Below are 15,473 nucleotides of genomic sequence, written 5' to 3' on the forward strand. Positions count from 1 at the left end.
TGTACCATTTATTTGACATTATTTAAATTAAATTGGAATAAATGGAAGAATAAAGTGGAACTAATAAAATAAGAACCAATGATATAACCAGTGAAGCTAAAAAAAATGAATGAAGCTTCTCCACACCTGCTAATTGCCACATTAACTATACTTCCCTTTATTGCATTCAGTAAACACCATTTTTTAAAATTGATTCATTAACTTTTTATTTAGTAAACACTGACTGCACCAACCCAACCGGACTGCATCGGGTCATCTGCCTGCTGCACCTGTAGACTACGAGAGTCCCCTTTTGGTCTTAATGTGGAGCTCCGGAGCCACACTCAAGTCTCCAGACACGCATTTGCAAATTGCCACACGCATTTGCGAGTCGTCCACGGCGAGACTGTAGCAACACCCAAAGGCAGGGGACGCTGAATGTTGGCATTTTGTGCTCTCAGCCTGTCAGGCGAATATGTGGAAATTTATAAAAAAGCAGCTCGCATACTTGCTTACATTTGTTAGAGTTTTTTTAATTTTTTTTTTTTTTGCGGTGTAAAAGCTTGCAGCACCTGGTATTCCCAGGCGGCCTCCCATCCAAGTACGAACCAGGCCCGACCCTGCTTAGCTTCCGAGATCGGACGAGATCGGGGGTTCTCAGGGTAGTATGGCCGTAAGCGACAGTTCCTTTCAAAATTTTGCATTTTATACATGTGGTCTTTATTGTGGCAAATACTTCAATCCAAAAATACATAACAAGAATCTGAAACTATAACCACAGTCACAAATGTGTAACAACAATCTACAATGCATGATTGAAGTCACAGATATATGACAAATATCAGCAAATGTGTACAATGATTTGTTGGCACATACACATGGTTAAATGCGGACAAAAATCCGTATAGATGGGCGACCTGTAAAAACGGGACCTTTTGATTGGCTGTGTTCTTAGAGGTGACGTTTGCTACAGTCCTGCCGCGGACGACTCGCAAATGCGTGTGCTGATTTGCAAATGCGTGTCAGGAGACTTGTGTGTGGCTCCGTAGCTACACGATCGGACCACATGGGGGCACTAATATTATACCAGCCCCGTACCACCAATATATACACCAAGAACATGGGGGGGCGTTCACTGCTATCACCCATGGTCATGTACCATTTATTTGACATTATTTAAATTAAATTGGAATAAATGGAAGAATAAAGTGGAACTAATAAAATAAGAACCAATGATATAACCAGTGAAGCTAAAAAAAATGAATGAAGCTTCTCCACACCTGCTAATTGCCACATTAACTATACTTCCCTTTATTGCATTCAGTAAACACCATTTTTTAAAATTGATTCATTAACTTTTTATTTAGTAAACACTGACTGCACCAACCCAACCGGACTGCATCGGGTCATCTGCCTGCTACACCTGTAGACTACGAGAGTCCCCTTTTGGTCTTAATGTGGAGCTCCGGAGCCACACTCAAGTCTCCAGACACGCATTTGCAAATTGCCACACGCATTTGCGAGTCGTCCACGGCGAGACTGTAGCAACACCCAAAGGCAGGGGACGCTGAATGTTGGCATTTTGTGCTCTCAGCCTGTCAGGCGAATATGTGGAAATTTATAAAAAAAAAAGCAGCTCGCATAATTGCTTACATTTGTTAGAGTTTTTTTAATGTATTTTTTTTTTGCGGTGCAAAAGCTTACAGCACCTGGTATTCCCAGGCGGTCTCCCATCCAAGTACTAACCAGGCCCGACCCTGCTTAGCTTCCGAGATCGGACGAGATCGGGCGTGCTCAGGGTAGTATGGCCGTAAGCGACAATTACTTTCAAAATTTTGCATTTTATACATGTGGTCTTTATTGTGGCAAATACTTCAATCCAAAAATACGTTACAAGAATCTGAAACTATAACCACAGTCACAAATGTGTAACAACAATCTACAATGCATGATTGAAGTCACAGATATATGACAAATATCAGCAAATGTGTACAATGATTTGTTGGCACATAAATGCGGACAAAAATCCGTATAGATGGGCGACCTGTAAAAACGGGACCGTTTGATTGGCTGTTTTCTTAGAGGTGACGTTTGCTACAGTCCTGCCGCGGACGACTCGCAAATGCGTGTGCTGATTTGCAAATGCGTGTCAGGAGACTTGTGTGTGGCTCCGTAGCTACACGATCGGACCACATGGGGGCACTAATATTATACCAGCCCCGTACCACCAATATATACACCAAGAACATGGGGGGGCGTTCACTGCTATCCACCCATGGTCATGTACCATTTATTTGACATTATTTAAATTAAATTGGAATAAATGGAAGAATAAAGTGGAACTAATAAAATAAGAACCAATGATATAACCAGTGAAGCTAAAAAAAATGAATGAAGCTTCTCCACACCTGCTAATTGCCACATTAACTATACTTCCCTTTATTGCATTCAGTAAACACCATTTTTTAAAATTGATTCATTAACTTTTTATTTAGTAAACACTGACTGCACCAACCCAACCGGACTGCATCGGGTCATCTGCCTGCTGCACCTGTAGACTACGAGAGTCCCCTTTTGGTCTTAATGTGGAGCTCCGGAGCCACACTCAAGTCTCCAGACACGCATTTGCAAATTGCCACACGCATTTTCGAGTCGTCCACGGCGAGACTGTAGCAACACCCAAAGGCAGGGGACGCTGAATGTTGGCATTTTGTGCTCTCAGCCTGTCAGGCGAATATGTGGAAATTTATAAAAAAAAAGCAGCTCGCATACTTGCTTACATTTGTTAGAGTTTTTTTAATGTATTTTTTTTTTGCGGTGCAAAAGCTTACAGCACCTGGTATTCCCAGGCGGTCTCCCATCCAAGTACTAACCAGGCCCGACCCTGCTTAGCTTCCGAGATCGGACGAATTCGTGCTCAGGGTAGTATGGCCGTAAGCGACAATTACTTTCAAAATTTTGCATTTTATACATGTGGTCTTTATTGTGGCAAATACTTCAATCCAAAAATACGTTACAAGAATCTGAAACTATAACCACAGTCACAAATGTGTAACAACAATCTACAATGCATGATTGAAGTCACAGATATATGACAAATATCAGCAAATGTGTACAATGATTTGTTGGCACATACACATGGTTAAATGCGGACAAAAATCCGTATAGATGGGCGACCTGTAAAAACGGGACCTTTTGATTGGCTGTGTTCTTAGAGGTGACGTTTGCTACAGTCCTGCCGCGGACGACTCGCAAATGCGTGTGCTGATTTGCAAATGCGTGTCAGGAGACTTGTGTGTGGCTCCGTAGCTACACGATCGGACCACATGGGGGCACTAATATTATACCAGCCCCGTACCACCAATATATACACCAAGAACATGGGGGGGCGTTCACTGCTATCACCCATGGTCATGTACCATTTATTTGACATTATTTAAATTAAATTGGAATAAATGGAAGAATAAAGTGGAACTAATAAAATAAGAACCAATGATATAACCAGTGAAGCTAAAAAAAATGAATGAAGCTTCTCCACACCTGCTAATTGCCACATTAACTATACTTCCCTTTATTGCATTCAGTAAACACCATTTTTTAAAATTGATTCATTAACTTTTTATTTAGTAAACACTGACTGCACCAACCCAACCGGACTGCATCGGGTCATCTGCCTGCTACACCTGTAGACTACGAGAGTCCCCTTTTGGTCTTAATGTGGAGCTCCGGAGCCACACTCAAGTCTCCAGACACGCATTTGCAAATTGCCACACGCATTTGCGAGTCGTCCACGGCGAGACTGTAGCAACACCCAAAGGCAGGGGACGCTGAATGTTGGCATTTTGTGCTCTCAGCCTGTCAGGCGAATATGTGGAAATTTATAAAAAAAAAAGCAGCTCGCATAATTGCTTACATTTGTTAGAGTTTTTTTAATGTATTTTTTTTTTGCGGTGCAAAAGCTTACAGCACCTGGTATTCCCAGGCGGTCTCCCATCCAAGTACTAACCAGGCCCGACCCTGCTTAGCTTCCGAGATCGGACGAGATCGGGCGTGCTCAGGGTAGTATGGCCGTAAGCGACAATTACTTTCAAAATTTTGCATTTTATACATGTGGTCTTTATTGTGGCAAATACTTCAATCCAAAAATACGTTACAAGAATCTGAAACTATAACCACAGTCACAAATGTGTAACAACAATCTACAATGCATGATTGAAGTCACAGATATATGACAAATATCAGCAAATGTGTACAATGATTTGTTGGCACATAAATGCGGACAAAAATCCGTATAGATGGGCGACCTGTAAAAACGGGACCGTTTGATTGGCTGTTTTCTTAGAGGTGACGTTTGCTACAGTCCTGCCGCGGACGACTCGCAAATGCGTGTGCTGATTTGCAAATGCGTGTCAGGAGACTTGTGTGTGGCTCCGTAGCTACACGATCGGACCACATGGGGGCACTAATATTATACCAGCCCCGTACCACCAATATATACACCAAGAACATGGGGGGGCGTTCACTGCTATCCACCCATGGTCATGTACCATTTATTTGACATTATTTAAATTAAATTGGAATAAATGGAAGAATAAAGTGGAACTAATAAAATAAGAACCAATGATATAACCAGTGAAGCTAAAAAAAATGAATGAAGCTTCTCCACACCTGCTAATTGCCACATTAACTATACTTCCCTTTATTGCATTCAGTAAACACCATTTTTTAAAATTGATTCATTAACTTTTTATTTAGTAAACACTGACTGCACCAACCCAACCGGACTGCATCGGGTCATCTGCCTGCTGCACCTGTAGACTACGAGAGTCCCCTTTTGGTCTTAATGTGGAGCTCCGGAGCCACACTCAAGTCTCCAGACACGCATTTGCAAATTGCCACACGCATTTTCGAGTCGTCCACGGCGAGACTGTAGCAACACCCAAAGGCAGGGGACGCTGAATGTTGGCATTTTGTGCTCTCAGCCTGTCAGGCGAATATGTGGAAATTTATAAAAAAAAAGCAGCTCGCATACTTGCTTACATTTGTTAGAGTTTTTTTAATGTATTTTTTTTTTGCGGTGCAAAAGCTTACAGCACCTGGTATTCCCAGGCGGTCTCCCATCCAAGTACTAACCAGGCCCGACCCTGCTTAGATTCCGAGATCGGACGAATTCGTGCTCAGGGTAGTATGGCCGTAAGCGACAATTACTTTCAAAATTTTGCATTTTATACATGTGGTCTTTATTGTGGCAAATACTTCAATCCAAAAATACGTTACAAGAATCTGAAACTATAACCACAGTCACAAATGTGTAACAACAATCTACAATGCATGATTGAAGTCACAGATATATGACAAATATCAGCAAATGTGTACAATGATTTGTTGGCACATACACATGGTTAAATGCGGACAAAAATCCGTATAGATGGGCGACCTGTAAAAACGGGACCTTTTGATTGGCTGTGTTCTTAGAGGTGACGTTTGCTACAGTCCTGCCGCGGACGACTCGCAAATGCGTGTGCTGATTTGCAAATGCGTGTCAGGAGACTTGTGTGTGGCTCCGTAGCTACACGATCGGACCACATGGGGGCACTAATATTATACCAGCCCCGTACCACCAATATATACACCAAGAACATGGGGGGGCGTTCACTGCTATCACCCATGGTCATGTACCATTTATTTGACATTATTTAAATTAAATTGGAATAAATGGAAGAATAAAGTGGAACTAATAAAATAAGAACCAATGATATAACCAGTGAAGCTAAAAAAAATGAATGAAGCTTCTCCACACCTGCTAATTGCCACATTAACTATACTTCCCTTTATTGCATTCAGTAAACACCATTTTTTAAAATTGATTCATTAACTTTTTATTTAGTAAACACTGACTGCACCAACCCAACCGGACTGCATCGGGTCATCTGCCTGCTACACCTGTAGACTACGAGAGTCCCCTTTTGGTCTTAATGTGGAGCTCCGGAGCCACACTCAAGTCTCCAGACACGCATTTGCAAATTGCCACACGCATTTGCGAGTCGTCCACGGCGAGACTGTAGCAACACCCAAAGGCAGGGGACGCTGAATGTTGGCATTTTGTGCTCTCAGCCTGTCAGGCGAATATGTGGAAATTTATAAAAAAAAAGCAGCTCGCATAATTGCTTACATTTGTTAGAGTTTTTTTAATGTATTTTTTTTTTGCGGTGCAAAAGCTTACAGCACCTGGTATTCCCAGGCGGTCTCCCATCCAAGTACTAACCAGGCCCGACCCTGCTTAGCTTCCGAGATCGGACGAGATCGGGCGTGCTCAGGGTAGTATGGCCGTAAGCGACAATTACTTTCAAAATTTTGCATTTTATACATGTGGTCTTTATTGTGGCAAATACTTCAATCCAAAAATACGTTACAAGAATCTGAAACTATAACCACAGTCACAAATGTGTAACAACAATCTACAATGCATGATTGAAGTCACAGATATATGACAAATATCAGCAAATGTGTACAATGATTTGTTGGCACATAAATGCGGACAAAAATCCGTATAGATGGGCGACCTGTAAAAACGGGACCGTTTGATTGGCTGTTTTCTTAGAGGTGACGTTTGCTACAGTCCTGCCGCGGACGACTCGCAAATGCGTGTGCTGATTTGCAAATGCGTGTCAGGAGACTTGTGTGTGGCTCCGTAGCTACACGATCGGACCACATGGGGGCACTAATATTATACCAGCCCCGTACCACCAATATATACACCAAGAACATGGGGGGGCGTTCACTGCTATCCACCCATGGTCATGTACCATTTATTTGACATTATTTAAATTAAATTGGAATAAATGGAAGAATAAAGTGGAACTAATAAAATAAGAACCAATGATATAACCAGTGAAGCTAAAAAAAATGAATGAAGCTTCTCCACACCTGCTAATTGCCACATTAACTATACTTCCCTTTATTGCATTCAGTAAACACCATTTTTTAAAATTGATTCATTAACTTTTTATTTAGTAAACACTGACTGCACCAACCCAACCGGACTGCATCGGGTCATCTGCCTGCTGCACCTGTAGACTACGAGAGTCCCCTTTTGGTCTTAATGTGGAGCTCCGGAGCCACACTCAAGTCTCCAGACACGCATTTGCAAATTGCCACACGCATTTTCGAGTCGTCCACGGCGAGACTGTAGCAACACCCAAAGGCAGGGGACGCTGAATGTTGGCATTTTGTGCTCTCAGCCTGTCAGGCGAATATGTGGAAATTTATAAAAAAAAGCAGCTCGCATACTTGCTTACATTTGTTAGAGTTTTTTTAATGTATTTTTTTTTTGCGGTGCAAAAGCTTACAGCACCTGGTATTCCCAGGCGGTCTCCCATCCAAGTACTAACCAGGCCCGACCCTGCTTAGCTTCCGAGATCGGACGAATTCGTGCTCAGGGTAGTATGGCCGTAAGCGACAATTACTTTCAAAATTTTGCATTTTATACATGTGGTCTTTATTGTGGCAAATACTTCAATCCAAAAATACGTTACAAGAATCTGAAACTATAACCACAGTCACAAATGTGTAACAACAATCTACAATGCATGATTGAAGTCACAGATATATCACAAATATCAGCAAATGTGTACAATGATTTGTTGGCACATAAATGCGGACAAAAATCCGTATAGATGGGCGACCTGTAAAAACGGGACCGTTTGATTGGCTGTTTTCTTAGAGGTGACGTTTGCTACAGTCCTGCCGCGGACGACTCGCAAATGCGTGTGCTGATTTGCAAATGCGTGTCAGGAGACTTGTGTGTGGCTCCGTAGCTACACGATCGGACCACATGGGGGCACTAATATTATACCAGCCCCGTACCACCAATATATACACCAAGAACATGGGGGGGCGTTCACTGCTATCCACCCATGGTCATGTACCATTTATTTGACATTATTTAAATTAAATTGGAATAAATGGAAGAATAAAGTGGAACTAATAAAATAAGAACCAATGATATAACCAGTGAAGCTAAAAAAAATGAATGAAGCTTCTCCACACCTGCTAATTGCCACATTAACTATACTTCCCTTTATTGCATTCAGTAAACACCATTTTTTAAAATTGATTCATTAACTTTTTATTTAGTAAACACTGACTGCACCAACCCAACCGGACTGCATCGGGTCATCTGCCTGCTGCACCTGTAGACTACGAGAGTCCCCTTTTGGTCTTAATGTGGAGCTCCGGAGCCACACTCAAGTCTCCAGACACGCATTTGCAAATTGCCACACGCATTTGCGAGTCGTCCACGGCGAGACTGTAGCAACACCCAAAGGCAGGGGACGCTGAATGTTGGCATTTTGTGCTCTCAGCCTGTCAGGCGAATATGTGGAAATTTATAAAAAAGCAGCTCGCATACTTGCTTACATTTGTTAGAGTTTTTTTAATTTATTTTTTTTTTTGCGGTGTAAAAGCTTGCAGCACCTGGTATTCCCAGGCGGCCTCCCATCCAAGTACGAACCAGGCCCGACCCTGCTTAGCTTCCGAGATCGGACGAGATCGGGGGTTCTCAGGGTAGTATGGCCGTAAGCGACAGTTCCTTTCAAAATTTTGCATTTTATACATGTGGTCTTTATTGTGGCAAATACTTCAATCCAAAAATACATAACAAGAATCTGAAACTATAACCACAGTCACAAATGTGTAACAACAATCTACAATGCATGATTGAAGTCACAGATATATGACAAATATCAGCAAATGTGTACAATGATTTGTTGGCACATACACATGGTTAAATGCGGACAAAAATCCGTATAGATGGGCGACCTGTAAAAACGGGACCTTTTGATTGGCTGTGTTCTTAGAGGTGACGTTTGCTACAGTCCTGCCGCGGACGACTCGCAAATGCGTGTGCTGATTTGCAAATGCGTGTCAGGAGACTTGTGTGTGGCTCCGTAGCTACACGATCGGACCACATGGGGGCACTAATATTATACCAGCCCCGTACCACCAATATATACACCAAGAACATGGGGGGGCGTTCACTGCTATCCACCCATGGTCATGTACCATTTATTTGACATTATTTAAATTAAATTGGAATAAATGGAAGAATAAAGTGGAACTAATAAAATAAGAACCAATGATATAACCAGTGAAGCTAAAAAAAATGAATGAAGCTTCTCCACACCTGCTAATTGCCACATTAACTATACTTCCCTTTATTGCATTCAGTAAACACCATTTTTTTAAATTGATTCATTAACTTTTTATTTAGTAAACACTGACTGCACCAACCCAACCGGACTGCATCGGGTCATCTGCCTGCTACACCTGTAGACTACGAGAGTCCCCTTTTGGTCTTAATGTGGAGCTCCGGAGCCACACTCAAGTCTCCAGACACGCATTTGCAAATTGCCACACGCATTTGCGAGTCGTCCACGGCGAGACTGTAGCAACACCCAAAGGCAGGGGACGCTGAATGTTGGCATTTTGTGCTCTCAGCCTGTCAGGCGAATATGTGGAAATTTATAAAAAAGCAGCTCGCATACTTGCTTACATTTGTTAGAGTTTTTTTAATGTATTTTTTTTTTGCGGTGCAAAAGCTTACAGCACCTGGTATTCCCAGGCGGTCTCCCATCCAAGTACTAACCAGGCCCGACCCTGCTTAGCTTCCGAGATCGGACGAGATCGGGCGTGCTCAGGGTAGTATGGCCGTAAGCGACAATTACTTTCAAAATTTTGCATTTTATACATGTGGTCTTTATTGTGGCAAATACTTCAATCCAAAAATACGTTACAAGAATCTGAAACTATAACCACAGTCACAAATGTGTAACAACAATCTACAATGCATGATTGAAGTCACAGATATATGACAAATATCAGCAAATGTGTACAATGATTTGTTGGCACATAAATGCGGACAAAAATCCGTATAGATGGGCGACCTGTAAAAACGGGACCGTTTGATTGGCTGTTTTCTTAGAGGTGACGTTTGCTACAGTCCTGCCGCGGACGACTCGCAAATGCGTGTGCTGATTTGCAAATGCGTGTCAGGAGACTTGTGTGTGGCTCCGTAGCTACACGATCGGACCACATGGGGGCACTAATATTATACCAGCCCCGTACCACCAATATATACACCAAGAACATGGGGGGGCGTTCACTGCTATCCACCCATGGTCATGTACCATTTATTTGACATTATTTAAATTAAATTGGAATAAATGGAAGAATAAAGTGGAACTAATAAAATAAGAACCAATGATATAACCAGTGAAGCTAAAAAAAATGAATGAAGCTTCTCCACACCTGCTAATTGCCACATTAACTATACTTCCCTTTATTGCATTCAGTAAACACCATTTTTTAAAATTGATTCATTAACTTTTTATTTAGTAAACACTGACTGCACCAACCCAACCGGACTGCATCGGGTCATCTGCCTGCTGCACCTGTAGACTACGAGAGTCCCCTTTTGGTCTTAATGTGGAGCTCCGGAGCCACACTCAAGTCTCCAGACACGCATTTGCAAATTGCCACACGCATTTGCGAGTCGTCCACGGCGAGACTGTAGCAACACCCAAAGGCAGGGGACGCTGAATGTTGGCATTTTGTGCTCTCAGCCTGTCAGGCGAATATGTGGAAATTTATAAAAAAGCAGCTCGCATACTTGCTTACATTTGTTAGAGTTTTTTTAATTTTTTTTTTTTTTTGCGGTGTAGAAGCTTGCAGCACCTGGTATTCCCAGGCGGCCTCCCATCCAAGTACGAACCAGGCCCGACCCTGCTTAGCTTCCGAGATCGGACGAGATCGGGGGTTCTCAGGGTAGTATGGCCGTAAGCGACAGTTCCTTTCAAAATTTTGCATTTTATACATGTGGTCTTTATTGTGGCAAATACTTCAATCCAAAAATACATAACAAGAATCTGAAACTATAACCACAGTCACAAATGTGTAACAACAATCTACAATGCATGATTGAAGTCACAGATATATGACAAATATCAGCAAATGTGTACAATGATTTGTTGGCACATAAATGCGGACAATAATCCGTATAGATGGGCGACCTGTAAAAACGGGACCTTTTGATTGGCTGTGTTCTTAGAGGTGACGTTTGCTACAGTCCTGCCGCGGACGACTCGCAAATGCGTGTGCTGATTTGCAAATGCGTGTCAGGAGACTTGTGTGTGGCTCCGTAGCTACACGATCGGACCACATGGGGGCACTAATATTATACCAGCCCCGTACCACCAATATATACACCAAGAACATGGGGGGGCGTTCACTGCTATCCACCCATGGTCATGTACCATTTATTTGACATTATTTAAATTAAATTGGAATAAATGGAAGAATAAAGTGGAACTAATAAAATAAGAACCAATGATATAACCAGTGAAGCTAAAAAAAATGAATGAAGCTTCTCCACACCTGCTAATTGCCACATTAACTATACTTCCCTTTATTGCATTCAGTAAACACCATTTTTTAAAATTGATTCATTAACTTTTTATTTAGTAAACACTGACTGCACCAACCCAACCGGACTGCATCGGGTCATCTGCCTGCTACACCTGTAGACTACGAGAGTCCCCTTTTGGTCTTAATGTGGAGCTCCGGAGCCACACTCAAGTCTCCAGACACGCATTTGCAAATTGCCACACGCATTTGCGAGTCGTCCACGGCGAGACTGTAGCAACACCCAAAGGCAGGGGACGCTGAATGTTGGCATTTTGTGCTCTCAGCCTGTCAGGCGAATATGTGGAAATTTATAAAAAAGCAGCTCGCATACTTGCTTACATTTGTTAGAGTTTTTTTAATGTATTTTTTTTTTGCGGTGCAAAAGCTTACAGCACCTGGTATTCCCAGGCGGTCTCCCATCCAAGTACTAACCAGGCCCGACCCTGCTTAGCTTCCGAGATCGGACGAGATCGGGCGTGCTCAGGGTAGTATGGCCGTAAGCGACAATTACTTTCAAAATTTTGCATTTTATACATGTGGTCTTTATTGTGGCAAATACTTCAATCCAAAAATACGTTACAAGAATCTGAAACTATAACCACAGTCACAAATGTGTAACAACAATCTACAATGCATGATTGAAGTCACAGATATATGACAAATATCAGCAAATGTGTACAATGATTTGTTGGCACATAAATGCGGAAAAAAATCCGTATAGATGGGCGACCTGTAAAAACGGGACCGTTTGATTGGCTGTTTTCTTAGAGGTGACGTTTGCTACAGTCCTGCCGCGGACGACTCACAAATGCGTGTGCTGATTTGCAAATGCGTGTCAGGAGACTTGTGTGTGGCTCCGTAGCTACACGATCGGACCACATGGGGGCACTAATATTATACCAGCCCCGTACCACCAATATATACACCAAGAACATGGGGGGGCGTTCACTGCTATCCACCCATGGTCATGTACCATTTATTTGACATTATTTAAATTAAATTGGAATAAATGGAAGAATAAAGTGGAACTAATAAAATAAGAACCAATGATATAACCAGTGAAGCTAAAAAAAATGAATGAAGCTTCTCCACACCTGCTAATTGCCACATTAACTATACTTCCCTTTATTGCATTCAGTAAACACCATTTTTTAAAATTGATTCATTAACTTTTTATTTAGTAAACACTGACTGCACCAACCCAACCGGACTGCATCGGGTCATCTGCCTGCTGCACCTGTAGACTACGAGAGTCCCCTTTTGGTCTTAATGTGGAGCTCCGGAGCCACACTCAAGTCTCCAGACACGCATTTGCAAATTGCCACACGCATTTGCGAGTCGTCCACGGCGAGACTGTAGCAACACCCAAAGGCAGGGGACGCTGAATGTTGGCATTTTGTGCTCTCAGCCTGTCAGGCGAATATGTGGAAATTTATAAAAAAAAGCAGCTCGCATACTTGCTTACATTTGTTAGAGTTTTTTTAATGTATTTTTTTTTTGCGGTGCAAAAGCTTACAGCACCTGGTATTCCCAGGCGGTCTCCCATCCAAGTACTAACCAGGCCCGACCCTGCTTAGCTTCCGAGATCGGACGAGATCGGGCGTGCTCAGGGTAGTATGGCCGTAAGCGACAATTACTTTCAAAATTTTGCATTTTATACATGTGGTCTTTATTGTGGCAAATACTTCAATCCAAAAATACGTTACAAGAATCTGAAACTATAACCACAGTCACAAATGTGTAACAACAATCTACAATGCATGATTGAAGTCACAGATATATGACAAATATCAGCAAATGTGTACAATGATTTGTTGGCACATAAATGCGGACAAAAATCCGTATAGATGGGCGACCTGTAAAAACGGGACCGTTTGATTGGCTGTTTTCTTAGAGGTGACGTTTGCTACAGTCCTGCCGCGGACGACTCGCAAATGCGTGTGCTGATTTGCAAATGCGTGTCAGGAGACTTGTGTGTGGCTCCGTAGCTACACGATCGGACCACATGGGGGCACTAATATTATACCAGCCCCGTACCACCAATATATACACCAAGAACATGGGGGGGCGTTCACTGCTATCCACCCATGGTCATGTACCATTTATTTGACATTATTTAAATTAAATTGGAATAAATGGAAGAATAAAGTGGAACTAATAAAATAAGAACCAATGATATAACCAGTGAAGCTAAAAAAAATGAATGAAGCTTCTCCACACCTGCTAATTGCCACATTAACTATACTTCCCTTTATTGCATTCAGTAAACACCATTTTTTAAAATTGATTCATTAACTTTTTATTTAGTAAACACTGACTGCACCAACCCAACCGGACTGCATCGGGTCATCTGCCTGCTGCACCTGTAGACTACGAGAGTCCCCTTTTGGTCTTAATGTGGAGCTCCGGAGCCACACTCAAGTCTCCAGACACGCATTTGCAAATTGCCACACGCATTTGCGAGTCGTCCACGGCGAGACTGTAGCAACACCCAAAGGCAGGGGACGCTGAATGTTGGCATTTTGTGCTCTCAGCCTGTCAGGCGAATATGTGGAAATTTATAAAAAAGCAGCTCGCATACTTGCTTACATTTGTTAGAGTTTTTTAAATTTTTTTTTTTTTTTGCGGTGTAAAAGCTTGCAGCACCTGGTATTCCCAGGCGGCCTCCCATCCAAGTACGAACCAGGCCCGACCCTGCTTAGCTTCCGAGATCGGACGAGATCGGGGGTTCTCAGGGTAGTATGGCCGTAAGCGACAGTTCCTTTCAAAATTTTGCATTTTATACATGTGGTCTTTATTGTGGCAAATACTTCAATCCAAAAATACATAACAAGAATCTGAAACTATAACCACAGTCACAAATGTGTAACAACAATCTACAATGCATGATTGAAGTCACAGATATATGACAAATATCAGCAAATGTGTACAATGATTTGTTGGCACATAAATGCGGACAAAAATCCGTATAGATGGGCGACCTGTAAAAACGGGACCGTTTGATTGGCTGTTTTCTTAGAGGTGACGTTTGCTACAGTCCTGCCGCGGACGACTCGCAAATGCGTGTGCTGATTTGCAAATGCGTGTCAGGAGACTTGTGTGTGGCTCCGTAGCTACACGATCGGACCACATGGGGGCACTAATATTATACCAGCCCCGTACCACCAATATATACACCAAGAACATGGGGGGGCGTTCACTGCTATCCACCCATGGTCATGTACCATTTATTTGACATTATTTAAATTAAATTGGAATAAATGGAAGAATAAAGTGGAACTAATAAAATAAGAACCAATGATATAACCAGTGAAGCTAAAAAAAATGAACGAAGCTTCTCCACACCTGCTAATTGCCACATTAACTATACTTCCCTTTATTGCATTCAGTAAACACCATTTTTTAAAATTGATTCATTAACTTTTTATTTAGTAAACACTGACTGCACCAACCCAACCGGACTGCATCGGGTCATCTGCCTGCTACACCTGTAGACTACGAGAGTCCCCTTTTGGTCTTAATGTGGAGCTCCGGAGCCACACTCAAGTCTCCAGACACGCATTTGCAAATTGCCACACGCATTTGCGAGTCGTCCACGGCGAGACTGTAGCAACACCCAAAGGCAGGGGACGCTGAATGTTGGCATTTTGTGCTCTCAGCCTGTCAGGCGAATATGTGGAAATTTATAAAAAAGCAGCTCGCATACTTGCTTACATTTGTTAGAGTTTTTTTAATGTATTTTTTTTTTTGCGGTGCAAAAGCTTACAGCACCTGGTATTCCCAGGCGGTCTCCCATCCAAGTACTAACAAGGCCCGACCCTGCTTAGCTTCCGAGATCGGACGAGATCGGGCGTGCTCAGGGTAGTATGGCCGTAAGCGACAATTTCTTTCAAAATTTTGCATTTTATACATGTGGTCTTTATTGTGGCAAATACTTCAATCCAAAAATACGTAACAAGAATCTGAAACTATAACCACAGTCACAAATGTGTAACAACAATCTACAATGCATGATTGAAGTCACAGATATA

General features: G+C 42.3%; 11 non-coding genes and 3 pseudogenes across 11 annotated transcripts; all 14 read right to left on the reverse strand.

Annotated features, from left to right (window-relative positions):
• Positions 1 to 539: 539 nt before the first annotated feature.
• Positions 540 to 658, reverse strand: LOC148331512 (5S ribosomal RNA). The gene has a single exon (XR_015844927.1). It is a non-coding gene; the product is annotated as a 5S ribosomal RNA (ribosomal RNA).
• Positions 659 to 1,676: 1,018 nt separating this feature from the next.
• LOC148331513 (5S ribosomal RNA) lies at positions 1,677 to 1,795 on the reverse strand. Its single transcript, XR_015844983.1, has one exon. It is a non-coding gene; the product is annotated as a 5S ribosomal RNA (ribosomal RNA).
• A 1,008-nt stretch (positions 1,796 to 2,803) lies between these two features.
• Positions 2,804 to 2,918, reverse strand: LOC148331514 (5S ribosomal RNA; annotated as a pseudogene).
• A 1,018-nt stretch (positions 2,919 to 3,936) lies between these two features.
• Positions 3,937 to 4,055, reverse strand: LOC148331515 (5S ribosomal RNA). Its single transcript, XR_015844985.1, has one exon. It is a non-coding gene; the product is annotated as a 5S ribosomal RNA (ribosomal RNA).
• Positions 4,056 to 5,063: 1,008 nt separating this feature from the next.
• LOC148331516 (5S ribosomal RNA) lies at positions 5,064 to 5,178 on the reverse strand (annotated as a pseudogene).
• Positions 5,179 to 6,195: 1,017 nt separating this feature from the next.
• On the reverse strand, positions 6,196 to 6,314 carry LOC148331517 (5S ribosomal RNA). The gene has a single exon (XR_015844986.1). It is a non-coding gene; the product is annotated as a 5S ribosomal RNA (ribosomal RNA).
• A 1,007-nt stretch (positions 6,315 to 7,321) lies between these two features.
• LOC148331518 (5S ribosomal RNA) lies at positions 7,322 to 7,436 on the reverse strand (annotated as a pseudogene).
• Positions 7,437 to 8,442: 1,006 nt separating this feature from the next.
• Positions 8,443 to 8,561, reverse strand: LOC148331519 (5S ribosomal RNA). The gene has a single exon (XR_015844928.1). It is a non-coding gene; the product is annotated as a 5S ribosomal RNA (ribosomal RNA).
• Positions 8,562 to 9,576: 1,015 nt separating this feature from the next.
• On the reverse strand, positions 9,577 to 9,695 carry LOC148331520 (5S ribosomal RNA). The gene has a single exon (XR_015844987.1). It is a non-coding gene; the product is annotated as a 5S ribosomal RNA (ribosomal RNA).
• A 1,006-nt stretch (positions 9,696 to 10,701) lies between these two features.
• LOC148331521 (5S ribosomal RNA) lies at positions 10,702 to 10,820 on the reverse strand. Its single transcript, XR_015844929.1, has one exon. It is a non-coding gene; the product is annotated as a 5S ribosomal RNA (ribosomal RNA).
• A 1,005-nt stretch (positions 10,821 to 11,825) lies between these two features.
• LOC148331522 (5S ribosomal RNA) lies at positions 11,826 to 11,944 on the reverse strand. Its single transcript, XR_015844988.1, has one exon. It is a non-coding gene; the product is annotated as a 5S ribosomal RNA (ribosomal RNA).
• A 1,007-nt stretch (positions 11,945 to 12,951) lies between these two features.
• LOC148331523 (5S ribosomal RNA) lies at positions 12,952 to 13,070 on the reverse strand. The gene has a single exon (XR_015844989.1). It is a non-coding gene; the product is annotated as a 5S ribosomal RNA (ribosomal RNA).
• A 1,006-nt stretch (positions 13,071 to 14,076) lies between these two features.
• On the reverse strand, positions 14,077 to 14,195 carry LOC148331524 (5S ribosomal RNA). The gene has a single exon (XR_015844930.1). It is a non-coding gene; the product is annotated as a 5S ribosomal RNA (ribosomal RNA).
• Positions 14,196 to 15,201: 1,006 nt separating this feature from the next.
• Positions 15,202 to 15,320, reverse strand: LOC148331525 (5S ribosomal RNA). The gene has a single exon (XR_015844895.1). It is a non-coding gene; the product is annotated as a 5S ribosomal RNA (ribosomal RNA).
• Positions 15,321 to 15,473: the final 153 nt, after the last annotated feature.

This window comes from Idiotropiscis lumnitzeri, chromosome 8 (genome assembly GCF_059441095.1).
Source record: "Idiotropiscis lumnitzeri isolate Australia: NSW breed Sydney's pygmy pipehorse chromosome 8, RoL_Ilum_1.0, whole genome shotgun sequence".
Taxonomy (NCBI): domain Eukaryota; kingdom Metazoa; phylum Chordata; class Actinopteri; order Syngnathiformes; family Syngnathidae; genus Idiotropiscis; species Idiotropiscis lumnitzeri.